Raw genomic sequence first — 18638 nt, 5'->3', positions numbered from 1 at the left:
GTGTAAGGGTATTGGAAAGGTGAGCACGGTGTATTCAGAGAAGAGAGCAAGTTGTAGCACAGTATTCTAACTCCCCACATTTGTAGGATAAAACTCGAAGACCACAAACCACTGTTAAGCTGAGAAGATGCAGAGAATCTACCTCCCGCGTAAGGTACTGGTGGTTGCCTGTTGAGTTGGATTGACTTTTTTGCACACTTCACTATCATTTGAATTTTTTTAAAAAAGATTTATTTATGCATGCAAGAACTGGGGTATAGGCCAGAGCTGTGGGGGACTCACCAGAGACAGAGCGGGGAACAGAACAGGCAGACAGACTGAAATACACTGCTCAGGGGAGCAGCGGGAAGACAGGAGAGGTCTGCTGCGCCTTGTGGGTAGCTCCCTGACTGGGGATGGAACTCGGCCTGTAGTGGCTGGAGATAGCTTGACGAGAGCTGAGACTTTAAACCCTGCACCACCAGGGAGGCCCTCATTTGAACTTGTTGCACTGAATGTATATAAGTAACATCATTAGTTAAAAAGGTAACTGATGACAAAGCTGGCTCATGGAAGTTTTTCAAACAGACATGCCTGTTTTGGGGGGAGTGGTTGCCTGCAGGCTGGCATAGTGTGTTGTTTCTTTCCTGGCCAGGTCACTCAGACTCCTTCATTGGCCTGGACCCTTCCCAGACACCACCCTAGCTTCTGTGCTGGGGCCTCCTGCTTTCTGTGACCCCAAGGATTCATCCAGTCCTCAATCCTGTCGCTGTTTACGTGTCAGCTGTCCTCAGAAACGGCCTTGATCTGGTTAGAAGGAACAATCCAATACAAATGCCGTGTCCAATTTCTGTTCTCCACTAAATCAGATTTTACAGTACAGAACACAGATTTTGGTGGCATTTGCAAAGCACTTCTCACTTGCTTATTTACTATTATTTGGAGATGGAGAAGGGAGGAAAAACTGAAATAGGGCTGTGTCCTATATCATTATTTCACTTATTAGATCCTTGTAAATTTTGACCTTGGGGAGGGGGGTGTATGGCTGGCACATCTGTTCAGCTGCCTCCCCAGCTGTACATTGATACTGTCATTTTTTCCTTGTTAAATTGACTGCATATCTAGAAGTGGGGGAGGCCAGTACCTGCAGACTGCAGGTGGACTACTAGCCAGAGTCCTGTGCCGGCTTCAGCCCAGGTGTGTGTAAGTAGGTGAGGCGTGCCCGTAAGTAGCCCACGCAGGCTGGGCTGTGACTTGGGGACACTCAGGGTAGACCCAGGGGTGAGGGCCCACTATCAGTAAAGAGTTCCTGATGCAGTGTCCACTCAGATTCCACCTCCCCCCACAGCCAGACTGGCACTGCTAGTGCACCACGACCCCAGGAGACCTCAGGAGTATGGGCAGAGCCCCAGATGCTCTGGGCATTGTATCTTGGGCCTCTGGGACCCTTGGCCAGCCCTGGGGCCATCCTCTGGGGCTCATGGCCTGGCCCTCATAAACAGCTCACACTACCAGAGCTGGCCTGGATATCTGATCCACTGACCTAGGTTCAGGTTCAGACTCTGCCACCCCTTACCTAGCTCCCTGACAGTGACCTCGGACCAGCCAGCTGGCCTCTCTGGGCTTTGGCTCTTGTCTATGAAATGAGGGTGGAAGTACCATCTCTTAGCGTTTATCTATTTTATTTCTTGTTTCAAAGAACTAATTTTTAATTCGGCCTTACTCACATGTATTCAGTTCATTAAATTGCTTTTTGGCTCTTCATTGTTCAGCTCTCCCTTGTAATCAATTGTTTCTTTTCTCCTGACTTACACTGAATGCTTAATTTAATTTCATTCTGTCCTATTAGGAATTTAAAGCTTTAGATTATTGAATTTTCTCTGAATACAAGTTTGTCTTTGTTCTAAATGTTTTGATATGTAGTGTTTTCTTTACTTGTGCAGTTTTCTAGGTAGTCTGCAGCTATGGTTTTGCGTTTCCCTTTAAGTCAAAAGTTTTTTTAATAGTTTCAAATCTCCCAGTTGAATGGGTTATTGTTACTTGAATTGTGTCTTGTTTTATTGCACTGCATTTCAAATATTTTTGCTTGTCAGAGTTTGGGATTTTCCTGAAAGTGGCATGTATAATCATTTCTTGCGCATGGGTGCTGATGTCCTTTTTCAGATCACCTATTATCTGTTCTGAGGGGGCACAATCTACCAAAGGGTAGCGATGCTTGTTTTTTCCCAGTGTTTCCTACTTATAATAATTTTAAATTTTATTTAAAATTTTTAAAAAGATTTATTTATTCATTTATACATAGAAGAACTGGGGTATAGGCCAGAGGTGTGTGTGTGGGGGGGGGGGGTGAGAGGATTCACCAGAGACAGAGTGGGGAATAGAACAGGCAGATTGACTGAAATACACTGAGGGGAGCAGCAGGGAGACAGGAGAGGTGTGCTGTGCTGTTTGGGTTAGCTCCCTGGTTGGGGATCGAACTCATGTCGTGATGGTTGGGGATAGCTTGATAGCATTGATACTTTAATCCCCACACCATCAGGGAGGCCCAGTTTTTCATTTTATTTTATTTTTTTAAAAAGATTTATTTATTTATTTATACAAATACTGCGTACAGTCAGAAGCGCGGGAGGGCAAGAGAATTCACCAGAGCGGGGAGCAGAGCAGGCAGAAGGACCGAAGTACACTGCTGAGGGGAGCAGCAGGCGGCAGGAGAGGTCTGCGCGCCATGTGGGACCCTCCTCCGGTGGCCGGGAGCAGCCGGGGATCGAACTGGCGCCGCAGAGGCTGCGGGCAGCTTCACAACCCAGCGCTCAACCGCTGCGCCACCGGGGAGGCCCCAGTTTTTCATTTTAAAGTTCTACCATGTTGGGCCTCCCCGGTGGCGCAGCGGTTGAGCGCTGGGTTGCAAGGCTGCCCGCAGCCTCTGCAGCGCCGGTTCGATCGCCGTCCGCAGGGCAAGGGTCCCACATGGCACACAGACCTCTCCTGCCGCCCGCTGCTCCCCTCAGCAGTGTACTTCGGTCCTTCTGCCTGCTCTGCTCCCTGCTCTGGTGAATTCTCTCACCCTCCTGTGCTTCTGATTATACCCAGTGCTTGAATAAATAAATAAATTAAATCTAAAAAAAAAATAAAATTATACCATGTCTATAGATGCCCACCGATCATGTTTTAATGATGGATTTCCCCGAGTCTTATGAAATAACTCTTTTGTTCTTTTTTTCTTTTGATTGAAATTTTCCCCCTTACATTGTTCATTTTTGTCCAATATTTGATTTCTTTTTTTTTTTAAGTATTTTTTTTTTTAATAGAGGCATGTTTTTATTTATTTATTTGTTTGTTTGTTTGTTTGTTTATACATGCACTGGGTACAGTCAGAAACGCAGGAGGGTGAGAGAATTCACCAGAGCGGGGAGCAGAGCAGGCAGAAGGACCGAAGTGCACTGCTGAGGGGAGCAGCGGGCGGCAGGAGAGGTCTGCGCGCCATGGGGGACTCTCCTCCGGTGGCCGGGAGCAGCCGGGGATCGAACCGGTGCCGCAGAGGCCGCGGGCAGCTTCGCAACCCAGCGCTCAACCGCTGCGCCACCGGGGAGGCCCTCCAATATTTGATTTCTCCCCTCAAGTGTAGTCCCCATAAATCTCCCACCACCATGTCACCCGTGAACTGTCATCATGGTCCCTTGAGCTCTTCCCTCCCCCTCCTCTGCTTTTTGCCGCAAATCTATACTTTGCCTGCAAGTTTTGTCTTTTTATTTATATTATTTTAAAGCTTTTTAAAAGATTTATTTATGCATACAAGAGCTGGGGTACAGGCCAGAGATGCGGTGGGTGAGAGGATCCACCAGAAACAGAGTGGGGAACAGAACAGGCAGGTCGACTGAAATACACTGCTGAGGGGAGCAGCCGGTGAGACAGGAGAGGTCTGCCGCGCCATGTGGGTTGCTCCCTGACCAGCTGGGGATCGAACTCATGCTACCGAGGCTGAGGATCGCTTCATAGTGTGGTGCTTAGCCCCTTGTGCCACCAGGGAGGCCCTGTCTTTTTTTTTTTTTTTTTTTTTTGACCCTTTTATCAGTTTCCCTATATTCCTCTTACAAGTGAAACCATCCAATATTTTTCTTTTTCTTTTCTTTTTTTCTTTTTTTTTAATTTTATAGAGGCATGTTTATTTATTTGTTTGTTTGTTTGTTTTTTGTTTATACAAGCACTGGGTACAGTCAGAAGCATGGGAGGGTGAGAGAATTCACCAGAGCCAGAGCGGGGAGCAGAGCAGGCAGAAGGTACACTGCTGAGGGAAGCAGTGGGCGGCAGGAGAGGTCTGCGCGCCATGTGGGACCCTCCTCCGGTGGCTGGGGAGCAGCCGGGGATCGAACCCACGCCGCAGAGGCTGCGGGCAGCTTCGCAACCCAGCGCTCAACCGCTGCGCCACCGGGGAGGCCCTCTTTTCTTTTTTTTAAAAGGTTTATTTATTCATGCATACAAGAACCGGGGTTCAGGTCAGATGTGTGGGAGGGTGAGAGGATTCACCAAAGATAGAGTGGGGAGCAGAACTGGCAGATTGACTGAAATATACTGCTCAGGGGAGACCGGAGAGGTCTGCCATGCCCTGTGGGTATCTCCCCAGCCAGCCGGAATTGAACCCACGCTACAGAGGCTGCAGGGCTGCGGACAACTTTACAGCGCTGTGCTCAACTGCCTGCGCCACCAGGGAGGCCCAGTAATTTTCTTTTTCCTCCTGACTAATTTCACAGAAGATAATCCCTTTTAACTCCATCCATGTTGTGAATGGCATGAGTTTATCTTTTTGCTGAATAGTATTCCACTGTGTATATATACCTCATTTTCTTGATCCATTCATCTGTTTTTGGTCATTTAGGTTGTTTCCATAGCTTAGCTATTGTAAATAGTGCTGCAGTAAACATAGGAGTACAGGTTTCCTTTCAAATTAAGTGTCTTTGTGTCCTTTGGGTAGATTCCTAGGAGGGGAATCGCTGGGTCATATAGAAGATCCATTTTTAGTAATTAGAGGAGCCTCCACACAGCTTTCCATAGTGGTTAGACCAGTGTGCATGCCCACCAGCAGTGTAAGATGGCTCTGTTTTCTCTGCACCCTCGCCAGCATTTGGTGTTGCCATTCTCACCCTTGTGAGGTGGTATCTCACTCTGGTTTTGATTTGCATTTCCCTGATTATAAGGGATGTTGAACATTTTTTCGTATGCCTGTTGGTCATTTGCATTTTCTCTTTGGAGAGGTGTCCTTTCGGGTTCTTCTGCCTAATTTTTTTTTTAAAGATTTATTTATTTATTTGTACAAGCACTGGGTACAGTCAGAAGTGTGGGAGGATGAGAGAATTCACCAGAGCCAGAGTGGGGAATGGAACAGGCAGACTGACGAAATATACTGCTGAGGGGAGCAGCGGGCGCGGCAGGAGAGGTCAGTGGGCGCGGCAGGAGAGGTCTGCGTGCCATGTGGGACCCTCACTGGCGGCCGGGGATCGAACTGGCACTGCAGAGGCTGCGGGCAGCTTCGCAGCCCAGTGCTCAACTGCTGCGCCACCAGGGGAGGGCCCTGCCTAATTTTTGATAATCAGTCCCTTTTGGTTGTGTGGAATACAAATATTTTCCCCTAATTTGTGGGTTGTCTCTTCATTTTGAACAACTCTTTCTTGTATGTGGCTTCTTCAGCGTTATGTTTCTCGAGTTTTATCCATGTGGTTATCTGTGAGTTTATTCATTCTTCTTGCCAAATAGTGTTCTGTTATGTGAGTGTAACTTTTATTCATTCTAGTGGTGTTTTCAAAGCGCCTCTTTTCTGGGAGGGCGCCAGTCGGCCCGCCCACCAGCCGAGTGTGAGAGTCGTCCTTCCTCTGTAAGGACGTCAGTTCTCCTAAGTTGAGCCTAGATTCCATCTAATTCCAATAAAAGTCCCAACGGGCCTTTTTCCTACTATTTTGTTTAGAAATTGAAATTGATTCTAAAATTCTTTTTAAAGATTTATATGAGAGCTGGAGTACAGGTCAGAGGCACAGGAGGGTGAGGGGATTCACCAGAGACAGAGTGGGGAACAGAACAGGCAGAAGGACTGAAGACACTGATGAGGGGAGCAGTGGGCGAGGCAGGAGAGGTCTGCCTCGCCATGTGGGTTTCTCCTTGGCTAGCCGGGAATCGAATCCGCGCTGCAGAGACTGTGGACAGCTTCACAGCGCAGCGCTCAACCTGCTGCACCACCGGGGAGGCCCTGATTCTGAAATTTATATGAGAATGCAAAGGACCGAGACTGATCAAAGCATTAGTTTTATAAAGATTTACTTACTTATGCATACAAGAACTGGGGTACAGGCCAGAGGTGTGGGAGGTGAGAGGACTCACCAGAGACAGAGTGGGGAGCAGAACTGGCGGATCTACTGAAATAGACTATTGAGGGGAGCAGCTGGGAGACAGGAGAGGTCTGCGCCATGTGGGTAGCTCCCTGGCCAGGGATTGAACTCTTGCTGCAGTAGCTGCCAGTAACTTGATAGCTCTGTCTTTAACTCTTGCGCCACCAGGGAGGCCCGCCCTGTGTCTTGTACTTTTTACAGATGCTATAATAACATGCAGCAGGTGTGACACTCTAATTGTCCAGCTACACTGACTGGCTAATCTGTCGGGTCCACTCTCGCCGGCATGGTTGCCCTGCCCTCATCGAGGCGGGTTGCTCTGCAGCACATCTGTGGTCCAGGCTTCCTTTGGGTGTCATTCTGGGACCTGCCCTGGTGCCTCTGTATGGGTCCCCTTGTTTCGTAGATCTGGTTTGTGCACCACCGGGGTGACTGGAGCGTCCAGTGATAGTTACCTACTGTCTTCAACAATAAGGACATTTATTGACTCAAGTAAGTGGATGCCCGAAGGCCACTTCCACAGCGGCTGGCTCCTTGGTGCCACCATGTCAGGGAGGAACCAGGTGTCTTCTTTGGGTGGGTCCCCATTAGTGGAATTGGTTTCTCTTAGACCTGGCGTGCCCCCTCAGGCACATGCTTGGGCTTCTTGGGAAAGGACCAGAACACTTACAGAGGAGGGAAGCCTCACGGCTGTGGTGGTGGGAATTCCACGCGGCGTCCTTTGCCTCAGCTGCCTCCGGTGTTACTCCCACGGCCTCCTGAGGAAGTGGGAGGCTTGAGTCCTTTGTGAGTCAGTCTGGACGTCTGTCCCCACACTTGGTCAGCTGCGTATTGGATTCTGGGGTGACGCCAGGAGGGGGCGATGCTGGTGAGAGGTGCTCTTTCTGGTGGTCCCTCTCTGGGGCCTTTCAGATGCTCCTGTCCATGTGCCTAGACCTACGTCCCCAGAGGCCCTGTTGTGCCTGTGCGCCTCCCGCCTCGTTACCCTGGCACCCGCTGGGCCCTGGCGACCCTGGGTGCCTCAGCGCTAGGAACGTCTCTCTCTCCTTTTTTTTTTTTTTAAGGGTTTATTTATTTATTTTTAATTTATTTATACATGCACTGGGTACAGTCAGAAGCGCGGGAGGGTGAGAGAATTCACCAGAGCCAGAGCGGGGAGCAGAGCAGGCAGAAGGACCGAAGGACACTGCTGAGGGGAGCAGCGGGCGGCAGGAGAGGTCTGCGTGCCATGCGGGACCCTCCTCCGGGGGCCGGGGAGCAGCTGGGGATCGAACCGGTGCTGCAGAGGCCGCGGGCAGCTTCACAACCCAGCGCTCAACCGCTGCACCACCGGGGAGGCCCAGGAACGTCTCTTGTATTTTTTTTTTTTTTTGGACAATTTCTTCCCCCCTTTTTTTCCTGTTTCTGCAACACCTCGTTGAATGTGGATTCACTGAGGTTTTTTTGGGCGGGAGGATGCTGGCGCTCATCTCGTAATTTTCTCTGAGGTCTCTTTGACTTTATCTTCCATCTCTTGTAAAATTTAAAAACTCCAAAAGTTTTTATTAGAGTAGTTTGGGTTTACAGAGAAGCTGGAGTTCCTGCGTCCCTGCTGCAGTCTCCTCTGGTGGAAACATCTTGCATTAAGTGGCTGGGTTGTCAGGGCTAACTCACTGCGCGCGCGTGCGCTGTTGCTGACTGACGTCTGCTTGGGTTTCCTTGCTTTCTCACTAAAGCCCTTTCTCTGCCGAGGCCACCGCATCACGCTCGGCCTTTAGGTCCCTTGGCTCCTCCTGGCTGTGGCATCACCAGGCCTGGTCTCTGACCAGACGGGTTCCAGGACTGGGCAGACGCTTAGTAGCTTTTCCCCCAGCTGGGTTTTGTCTTACCCTGAGGTCATAGGGTTTTAGTTGTCGTATGTTTAATTCTGCCTAGAACTTTGTCTTTTTCTCTGTCACTCAAGAAAAAAATCCCATTTTTGTTTGGGGCTGGGGGGGGGATGTAAATTTTCTGAGTCTGTTAATTTTGCATTGCCTCTGTTGACCCCTGGTCTGTTTCCTCTCCTTGGTTGTCTCTTTATTTAGCCTCCACCTTCCATGAAGAAGTTTCTCTGTGTGGTTTGTCTGGGCCCTGGGCGCCCACAGCTGGTGGGAAACGGGTGGGTAGGTCAGTGGGCGTTCTTCCAGCAAAGGGGGCTGGTGGGCGTTAGATTGGCCTTGGCCTTGTCTTATTCCTGGATGCTAAGGTCTGAGTCTGTGGTTTTCAAGCAGAGACTGCGCCTTCGCCTGGGGGTGTGTGGGGATGTTTGCCACCTCCCTGGGAGGGCGAGGCCAAGGGGCCAGGAGGCCCAATATTTATTCCTGGGGCTCTCGCTTTGCTTCTCTTAGCACACACCCCCTCTGCCCTGCCCCCGCCCCGCCCCAGTCTAGCTGTCTCTTGAATTACCCCCAGAGCAGGGATGGGGGGAGGTGCCCTGGGCCTTTCAGCCAGTCTGCCCACTTGGACTCCGCCCCCAGCTCAGATGTGCTGTGAGGAGGGGAGCCTCCCCTTGGCGCCTTGTCTGTGGGATCCTTCAAGCTACTAAATATATTACCATTCACGTCTGTTATTTTCTGCCCGAACTGTCCATCGTTTGGGTTCTCTTTAGTGTTTGCTTTCATTTGAGGGGGTTTGGGAAGGCTTAAAGCTGGTGTCGTCCTGCTGTGCTTAGCCAGGCGCACTAACCGGTGTTTCTGTGAACTGAAGGGGATTGACCAGGGCCCTTTCTGGGGTGTGTGCGTGCTTGTGGGAAAGCAGAGTTGACCTCGTGAACGTTTGTGTTCCAGTGAGCGTGTGTGCTTGTCATTGCACCGCCGCTGCTGTCCTCACGCGCCGCCGCAGGTGTCTCTGCCAGCTCTTCTGGGAGGACTGTCGTCCTGGTGGCCGTGGCATCTGGGGGGCGGGGGTGGCCTTGGGCTCACCTGTCTTCTGCTGCCACTTCATCGCATGCGCGAGCTCGGACACTGCCCCCTGCTCGTGGGAGGGACGGGAGGATGGTGGCGGTGATTGTGCCTGTGCCGCCGAGTGACCCCTGCTCCTGCAGTCGGCCTTCTCGGGTGGGTCTCCTGTCCAGGTTGTGCAGGAGAGGAGAGCAGGACCTTCCTGTTGGGGGCTCGCCCAGGGCCCGCCTTCCCGCAGCCCTGCCTGTCTCCGCGGTGCTGCCGGCAGTGCCAGGACTGCTTTCTTCTGGGCCCCAGAAAGGCTCTTCCTGCTAGAGGCAGGCCGCTGGATGCATCCTCCTTGCTCTGGTGCCAGAGTCCAGCCTGAGACAGGTGACCTCATTCCTGCGGGAGAGCGGGGTGTAAGCGGCGGGGCAGCAGGCTCCCCCTGTCTGCATACCTCTTTGAGCTTTCCTGGAAATTATATTCACAGTTTTTTTAAACCGCACACCTGTTTAAAATTTGTAAACAGTGTTTTATGATTTTTATGGGTCAACCATGGACCTAGGGGCAGAGGCAGGCCAGCAGGTGACCGTGCTGGTCAAGCCTTCATTAAAATATGGATAGAGGGCCTCCCATGGTGGCGCAGGTGGTTGAAGGCAGTGCTGTGAAGCTGTCCGCAGCCTCTGCAGCGCCGGTTGCTGGTTCGATCCTGGCCGGCAAGGGTCCCACACGGCACAGCAGACCTCTCCTGTCGCGCCCGCTGCTCCCCTCAGCAGGGTATTTCGTCAGTCTGCCTGTTCTGCTCCCTGCTCTGTCTCTGGTGAATCCTTTCATCCTCTCGTGCCTCTGGCCTGTACCCTTGTTCTTGTATAAATAAATCAATTTTTTTTTTTAAAGATTTATTTATTTATTCATACAAGCACTGGGCACAGTCAGAAGCGCGGGAGGGTGAGAGAATTCACCAGAGCCAGAGCGGGGAGCAGAGCAGGCAGAAGGACCGAGGTACACTGCTGAGGGAAGCAGTGGGCGGCAGGAGAGGTCTGCGCGCCATGTGGGACCCTCCTCCAGTGGCCGGGGAGCAGCCGGGGATCGAACCGGCGCCGCAGAGGCCGCGGGCAGCTTCGCAACCCAGCGCTCAACCGCTGCGCCACCGGGGAGGCCCAAATAAATCAATCTTTAAAAATACAAATATAAATAAAATAAAATATGGATAGACCCTGCCTGTGGGGTATGGGGCAGGACCCCAAACCTAGAGCAGTGTGGTGGTTAAAAGCTGAGTGTTTATCTCATGTTTATCTCAGAAGGGTTTTCTGAGAATGAAAGTGCATCTGTCTCCTGAGAATTAATTAAAGGGTCTGCCAGCCTATCCTAAATGTTGGCCCTGGTGGTTTTTTTTTTTTTTTTTTAAAGATTTATTTATACAAGCACTGGGTACAGTCAGAAGCGCGGGAGGATGAGAGAATTCACCAGAGCCAGAGCGGGGAGCAGAGCAGGCAGACTGATGATACACTGCTGAGGGGAGCAGTGGGCGTGGCAGGAGAGGTCTGCGCGCCATGTGGGACCCTCACCTGGCGGCCAGGGATCCAACTGGTGCTGCGGAGGCTGTGGGCAGCTTCGCAACCCAGCGCTCAACTGCTGTGCCACTGGGGAGGCCCTGCCCTGGTGATTTTGAATGCCTGTTCTCTGCAGCAAGGCTCCTAAAGAACGCACAGAGTGTGTTGTGTGGGGGGCACTGGTGGCAGGGTGAGAGGGTCCAAGGTGGGGACTGGCCTCCTCTGGAGGAAGGAGGGGTCTGGCTGACCTCTTAGGCTCCCTGGGGGGCTGAGCAGCAAAGAGGGGACCTGAGCTGCTGTTGGAAGAGGGCACCTGAGCTGCTGTTCGCCGGGAAGCTTCCACAGTCAGTGGACCCCGGCCTCTGTGTTGTGTTTCTTAGATTCATTCCTGACCACAGGGCTAGTTGGCGAGGTGGGTAGCAGTGTGTTTCTCTTTACTTAATCCTTGAGGAAACAGGCCTAACTTCACAGCCAGTGTGGCATGGGGGAACAGAAGCAAACCCCATGTTTTAGAGAGATGAGATGGGCAGGGATGGGGTGGGATCTGTGGTGGGAGTGGGAGGCAACTGGGTGGCCAGTGCGTTGGGTGAGAGGGATGCGATGGGCGGTGTCTGAGCAGGTGCTCGGGACCTGGTTCGGTTCTGCCAGAAAGGGCTGTAGCTCTCCAGATGGGCCGGCTCCTGACTGCTAGGTAACGGAGGAATGGGGGTGCTCTTCCTCTCGAAAGCCACCCCTGCTTTTCTGGGGGTGTGGGGCTCCTGTGGAACGAGCTGGTAGAGGGTAGCCATGTGGCTGCAGAGGGAGGGGGAGAGAGCTGCAGGGGCACCTGCACAGCCAGCTGGGCCCCCCTGCCTGTCCTGCCAGCAGAGCCTGAAACCCTTTTTGCAGAGCTGGCCTTACAGCTGGACCTTCCCCCCCACACCTACCTGCTGCTCCCTCCGGATGGGTCTGCCAACCAACTATAGCCCAGTTCTGGCACCCCTGCTGCCCCTGTAAACAAAGTTTGATGGGAAGCAGCTCTGCCCCTTTAAGTGCTGAGACCAACTGCTTGGCCCTCCACAGACGGAGCCCCTGAGTCTCCACTGTCGCCACGCCTACCCCACCCAGCGGCTAGGTGTCTGGCCCACTCAGTGGGCAGCGATGGCCAAGAATTTCAAGTAGGTGGCTGGGGCCGCCCTTAGGTTCAAGTTCTATTTTGCAGACTTGGCATGCTGAAGAAGTTCGGACTGGATTTAGCTCGCGTCTGAATTTTGAGGTGATGCTCTGACTTGGTGACGGAGACGTCCCGGGCTTGCCTTCTGGTGGTCGCGCCCTTCCTGGCCTGCGCGGTCGTTTCCTGATGAGCTTACCCAGCCGGCTATCCGTTGCCATTCCTGTCATGTCGTACTTTTTGGGGTTTGTGCATTCTTTGTCTGCAGAAGTGCCCCACCTCGCCTTCTCCCCGCGCTCCCCCCCCCCACCTGAACTCCTGGTTTCAGCAGAGCTGGGCTGGCCATGGGGTGAAGTCTCCCAGTGTCCTGAGGGCTGGGCAGATGTTCTAACCAAATGTCACTGGGATCGGGGGACCCGTGGAGAATATAGCAGCTGGGCTTGCCTCAGATGTGAATGCGGTGTTTGGTGGCATAAATAAAATGAGCACTTGTTTCTGAAGACAGTGTCCAGTGCCACCTCTTGTGCACCTGGCCGGAGGCAGCCATGGGGCCTGGGTGGACACCCTCGGAACCAGTGGTGTCTTGCCTGTCCACGTTCACCTTCCCATAGGTGAGGCCGCAGCGGCATGGAGCGGGCCCTCTGGGCTCCCAGCCTGGCTGCCACTCTTGGTGGCCTTGTGACGTTGGACCTTTCTCTGCGGGCTGATGGCGGAGTGTCTTCCGGGAGGCTGCCATGAGGCGCGAGAATGCACAGGGGATGCCTGGTCTCCGGAGAGCCACTGGGCCCCCCTCCATGTGTCACTGTGGGTTCTTGGTGCGTGAGCGACGGGCTGTCCCAGGCCCCTGGCCAGACAGGCGTCTGACACTGGTTGGCAACCAGGTGTGGAGTGAAATAAATCCTGTTACCCACAAATGGCTTTTGATAAGATGGAGTCCCTGAGACTCTCCCTCTGGTGGGTGATAGCAGGCTGTCTCGGTACCTGTCTGACAGGTGGGACTGCTGTCTGGGGAGGCGGGGCTTGGGTATAAGGTGCCTTTGTTGGCAGTTTCTTCTGGTGGTTTGTTCCAGCAAAGCCTGGGCTTCTCTGAGTGTTTCTGTAGGTAACTTGCCAAGATACGCAGACCTGGTTCCTCTGAAGCGTCCTTTTCTTTGTTCCCTGAAGCTGTCTTGTCTGTCCTCCTGCGGATTTTAGGCCTTTTTCTCTCTGCCTGATGGCAGTGTTTCTTTCGGGTCAGCCATTTTTGAAATGCCCTGGGGTCCTGTGGCCATGCGTGCCTCGGGAAAGGAGGGGACCCTGAGTGAGGGTGGGGCGCAGACAGGCACCTTGGCTTGCATTTGTGTCACAGGTGATAGTGATGTGCCAAAGTAGACTTTGTTTGGAGGAAAAGACAAAAATGAATTACCTCACCTACACAAAGGAGAGAAAGCAGCGCGGAAGCCGTGGCTAGTAGCCAGCTTGGGGGACCTGTGCCCACCTGCTGGAGCTGGTGCGTCCCACGGGCCCGGGCCCGAGTCAGGCCTAGTGAGCGCGGGGACCCACCGGGAAGGTGTGCTCTGCCGGCTGCTGACTCACACCCAGATGTCTGCCGTGTGTCTCCGCCGTCCGGCCAGGCTGGCGGGCGAGTGTGAGCCCATGCGGCTGTCGCGTGTTGAGGAGTAGAAGCTCGGCAGATGCTTGGACACTGGCTAAACCCCGGCGACCGGTCAGTGCTCCTGGCGGATGTCTGTGGGAACCAGCTGGCAGGCGAGTGGCCGGAAACTATGGGGTTGGGCCGCCCAGTTCTGGTGCCGCTTTCGTGGGAGAGGCAGACAATCTGAGGAAACCCCGGCGATGGGTTTGCGTCCAGGAAAAGCCGGCTTCTCCTGAGACTCTCGGCGCTGTGCCCGTCGCTGAGGGCCAGGCAGTGGCTAGCTCACGCACCGCCTCAGTGAACGTGTGGGGGCTGACTGGTTTGCTGGCCCTGCTGCATAGGGAAGCCCCCACCCCCATCAGCGCAGTTTAACTGTGGGGTGTTATAGTGAGCACGTACCCGGCCCCTGCCCCCACAGGTGCTGTTTCCATAGCAGTGGTGACTCAGGTGCTTTGCCTGCCGGCACCCGGGCTTATTTGGAATACAGCATCCAGTCCCCTGTGTGTGCTGAGGGCCAGCTGCTCTGACAGGAAATCATTTGTAGTCCCATGGCTATGGGTAGTAACATCGATGTGTGGGAACTGCAAGGTCCTGTCTTGGCCCCTCATTCTGTAGCTGGGGATGCTGAGATCTCCAGAGGCCAGTAATGTGCCCAGCAAGGCAGAACTTGACGGAAGGGGGATGTGTGTGTGCAGAAAACTGCACGGACGGGTCTAGTGCAGGGTTAGTCTGGGGTGTATGCCCGTCCCACACTGGTCTCAGGGCGGAAGGCGTGTCCCCACACAGTGCAGGTGCAGTGGCTCTAGCTGACTGTTGAATGTATGGGAGGGCACGGTTCAACATTTGCAGACAGTAGTAGTCGTTGGCCATGCTTCTCAGTTCCCAGGGTTTGGGGACCAAGTTTACGTTTGCCCAGGGCTCCCCTCTGCCAGTGGGGGTGTGGTCCCTTCAGAGGCCAGCGAGTCTCCCACTGGGAGCGCTGTGTCCACTCTGTCCTCTGCCATGGGCCTGGCCAGTGCAGAATGAAAGGAAGCTTTTGTATCAGTGACCTGGCGGAAGTTGGGCTGATGGGTTCTTAAGAAGACGTTATACCGGTATCTATGGGAACGAGAATTTTCTGATCGTGACTAGGAATTAGCACTTTTTATTTTTATTTTATGTATTATTTATTTATTTTTAAAGATTGATTTATTTATGCATGCAATAGCTGCCCACGCCATCAGGGCAACCCTCCCAGCTTGAGGTCCTTGATTTAATTCTAGCCACAAAACCCCTTTTGCCGTGAGAGGTGATGTTCACAGGCCCTGGGACCCAGGACGACGTCATTTCTTGTTCAGGCTGTCACATTGCACAGTCCCTACATGTCCCTCTTGCTGTCGTTCATGGGATTGTCCCCTTTTGGTGGGTAACAAGCATGTGTTCTGTCCCCTCTGCCTGGGCCCTTCTTTTGATGATCCCTACTCAGACCACTGGTTGAGCTTTGAGGTCTATTTGGGGGTGCCCAGGCTGGGCCAGGTCTGACTGTACCACCTTTTTCTTTTTTTTTTTTTTTTTTAAAGATTTATTTATTCATGCATACAAGAACTGGGGTGTAGGCCAGAGGTATGGGGGCCAGGGGAGGTGAGAGGATTCACCAGAGATAGAGTTGGGAGCTGCTCTACTGAAATACACTGCTGAGGTGAGCAGCGGGAGAGGCAGGAGAGGTCTGCTGCGCTGTGTGGGTCACGTCCAGAGAGAAAACATCTGCTGAGGCCCGAGCAGGGCTCCCTCAGAGAGCAACACAGAGTCCGGCGCCCACACACCCCCACGAGGAGAGACTCTCAGGGAAGACAACCAATTATTTAAAAATTTATTCTCTTACATCACCTCCCTGGCCAAGGATCGAACTCCTGCTGCAGTGGCTGCTGATAGCTTCATAGTGCTGAGACTGGACCCCGTATACCATCAGGGAGGCCCAAGAAGGTGCTTGGTTTTTTTTTTTTTTTTTTTTAATTTTTCAATTAATTAATTTATATAAGCACTGGGTACAGTCAGAAGCGCGGGAGGGTGAGAGAATTCACCAGAGCGGGGAGCAGAGCAGGCAGAAGGACCGAAGTACACTGCTGAGGGGAGCAGCGGGCGGCAGGAGAGGCCTGCGCGCTGTGTGGGACCCTCCTCCGGTGGCTGGGGAGCAGCGGGGATCGAACCGGCGCTGCAGAGGCTGCCGGCAGCTTCGCAACCCAGCGCTCAACCGCTGCGCCACCGGGGAGGCCCGAAGGTGCTTGTTTTAGACCTAGGTTTAGCAGACTTTCTCTACATGTGTCCCCCAATTTCCTTTTTTTATGCAAACGTGTGTATTCATACACTACATATTATGTATAAAGAAGATCATTCTTAGCTTGTGGTCTTTACAAAAACATAGTTCAGGGTCCTGTGTTTGCTGACTAAATGGTAAGCGCTGAGACAGCCGTCACCACATTGTGGCAACCTCCAGGACTTTTAGTAAAGGATGAAAGATTTATTTAATTATTTATTAATAGAGGCATGTTATTTATTTATTTGTTTGTTTGTTTGTTTGTTTGTTTGTTTGTTTTGTTTATACATGCACTGGGTACAGTCAGAAGCGCGGGAGGGTGAGAGAATTCACCAGAGCCAGAGCGGGGAGCAGAGCAGGCAGAAGGACCGAAGGACACTGCTGAGGGGAGCAGCGGGCGGCAGGAGAGGTCTGCGCGCCATGTGGGACCCTCGCCGGTGGCCGGGGAGCAGCCGGGGATCGAACCAGCGCTGCAGAGGCCGCGGGCAGCTTCGCAATCCAGCGCTCAACCGCTGCGCCACCGGGGAGGCCCAAGGATAAAAGATTTATATGAGCTGAAGAGAAACCAGAGTATATCAAGGACTTAAATTTGTGTGTGGGGGTGGGGGGTGGGGGTTGGGGGTGTGTTCTGTGTTCCTACTGAAAGGATGTCTTTTCATTTTGGTTTGATTTGGTAGAAATGTTTAAAATTAGATTTAAGATACCTAATCTTAACACGGAATTGTAAGTTGGTTTAGATTTGAGAACCTGTTCAGTGCTGGTCTTCCTGATGCAGATAGGCCCGGTCCTTATTTGGACTCACAGTCCAGGTGGAAGGAAGCTGTCACAGTCATGCCTTTGCAGGGTTGGACAGAAGAACTCCCCAAGCAGCCTTGGCAGGAGGTTGAAGATAAAGGGTGTGTGGTGGGGCCCTCGGGTGCACTGGGCCCCTTTGCTGTCCCTGATCCCTGCTGCCTTGCCTCGGGCGGCGTCTGCCCCTTCAGGGGGCCCTTGGGAGCCTTGAGCACTTGTGGGCGTGTCTGCTGTTCAGTTCTTCAACCCGCTAGTGTGGGGTCTGGGAGGGAGGGAGGGGGTTCGTGTCCAGCCAGCATGGCTGACATGCTGTGGGGAAGAAAGCAGCAGTCCCTGGAGGGGGGCAGCCGCTCTCATGCGCCCTCGCCATCCCGCTCTGAGCCAGACAGTGGGCTTCTGTGCCTGCGCGGGCCTGTGACGGCAGGTGTGGGCCATCAGTCAGGACCCAGCAGTGACCGAGAGGGTGGGCTAAGGCCCGTTTTGTGTAAGAGCAGCCTTGGTTGACCACCTTCCTGCTGCCACTTGGTCGCACGAGGGGTAAGCATCTCCCATCTGACATTTTTTGGGCTCAGTTTACTGCTTATCTTTCGGGTCTTGGATCACGGTATACAGAATTTCATCTTAAAATACCACTGGGGGTGCAGAATACTGCCCCAGTATCCCTTCTGGCCTGCGTGGCTCTGGAGTGGGGTGGGGTGGCAGCCTGGCTGCTGCAGCGTCTGTCAAGAGCCTGGTATTTGTGAATGTTTTCATAGTCACCTCCGTTTTGCCGCTCAGGACATCCTGACCGCACGCCAGAATCTGTGCTCTAGCTTTTTTTTTCATACATGATTCCGTGGGATGTAATGTCATTATACAAGTTTCTTTTTTCACGATCAAGCTTAGAACGTGCAGCCACGGTGGGGGTGAAGCACGAGTGCCGGCTGACTCTTTGGGTCCTTTGTCGGTGTTTGAGTGAACGAAGGGCTGGGTCCGTGACAACAGCACTGATAGACGGGTAGCCGCCTGCGGAAAATTAAAATTGGTTGTCTTGCCTGCAGGCCGACCGTAGACTTGAAGCCAACAGGAAAGGAGGGGCCGGGAGAAGGATCCAAGGAGGGGAGGGAAGAGCACGAGGGACTAGGAGGCTCAGGGTGCTGTGGGGGGACCGTGGGGACCACACCCGAGTGGAGAACAGCGATGTAAGAGAATACATGTCAGAGTAATGGGTTGTCTCCCCTGAGAGTCTCTCCTCGTGGGGGTGGGGGGCGGCGCCCGGCTCCCCGCTCCGTGCTGCTCTCCGGGAGAGCCCTGCTCGGGCCTCAGCAGATGTTTTCTCGCTGGTGGTGGTTTATTTTGCAAAGCGCGCACTCCGGGTTGTCCTCGTATGACTTGCTGCCTTTGCTGCCTTCCCTTCGCTTTGATTTTGTTTGTCCTCGCGATGAGCAGCCTCCTGGTGTAGACGTCTCCTCCCTTCGTCGGCCCGTCCTCTTTGGGTGTTCCATGCATGGTCCGGGCTGTCAGAGCGGGGGCTCTTTGTCTCCCCTCTCCCCGCGCTGTCCCTGGCCTGGAGTTACTCGAGTGCAAGGCCAGTGGGAGTTCTCACCAGCGGGCGGCTGGGGCTGCACTGGCTCTTGTGCTCTCGGGGTGCAGGTGTCTTTTTGAATGAATGTTTTTGAGTCCTTTGCGTAGATACCTTGGAGTGGAATTGCTGGATCCTATGGAAGTTCCATTTTTAGTAGTTTGAGGAACCGCTGCACAGCTTCCCATGGTGGTTGGGCCAGTCTGCACTCCCACCAGCGCCATAGGTTCTTTCCAGATCTTCTGGGGGATTGACACCCTCTCCTCCGTCCCTGATGGCCCTTTGGCCCTCTCTCTCCCCGCTCTTCACACGCTGTTTATTAATGTCTGCTGGTTCTTGTGTTTTACTTTGTCAAACTGTCTGCATAGAACTGGCCCATATTTTTGTCATTTTGATTTGCTTT

At 53.1% G+C, this 18638-nt stretch overlaps 1 protein-coding gene across 9 annotated transcripts in view; it reads left to right on the top strand.

The window, feature by feature from the left end:
• PRRC2B (proline rich coiled-coil 2B) overlaps positions 1-18638 on the top strand; it is an 85883-nt gene that overhangs the window by 9359 nt on the left and 57886 nt on the right. The window lies entirely within an intron of this gene.

Source organism: Talpa occidentalis, unplaced genomic scaffold (genome assembly GCF_014898055.3).
Source record: "Talpa occidentalis isolate TD23 unplaced genomic scaffold, MPIMG_talOcc4v2.1 talOcc4.7, whole genome shotgun sequence".
Lineage (NCBI taxonomy): Eukaryota > Metazoa > Chordata > Mammalia > Eulipotyphla > Talpidae > Talpa > Talpa occidentalis.
Note: the sequence above shows the minus strand (reverse complement) of the source record. Positions and strands in the feature narration are given on the sequence as shown.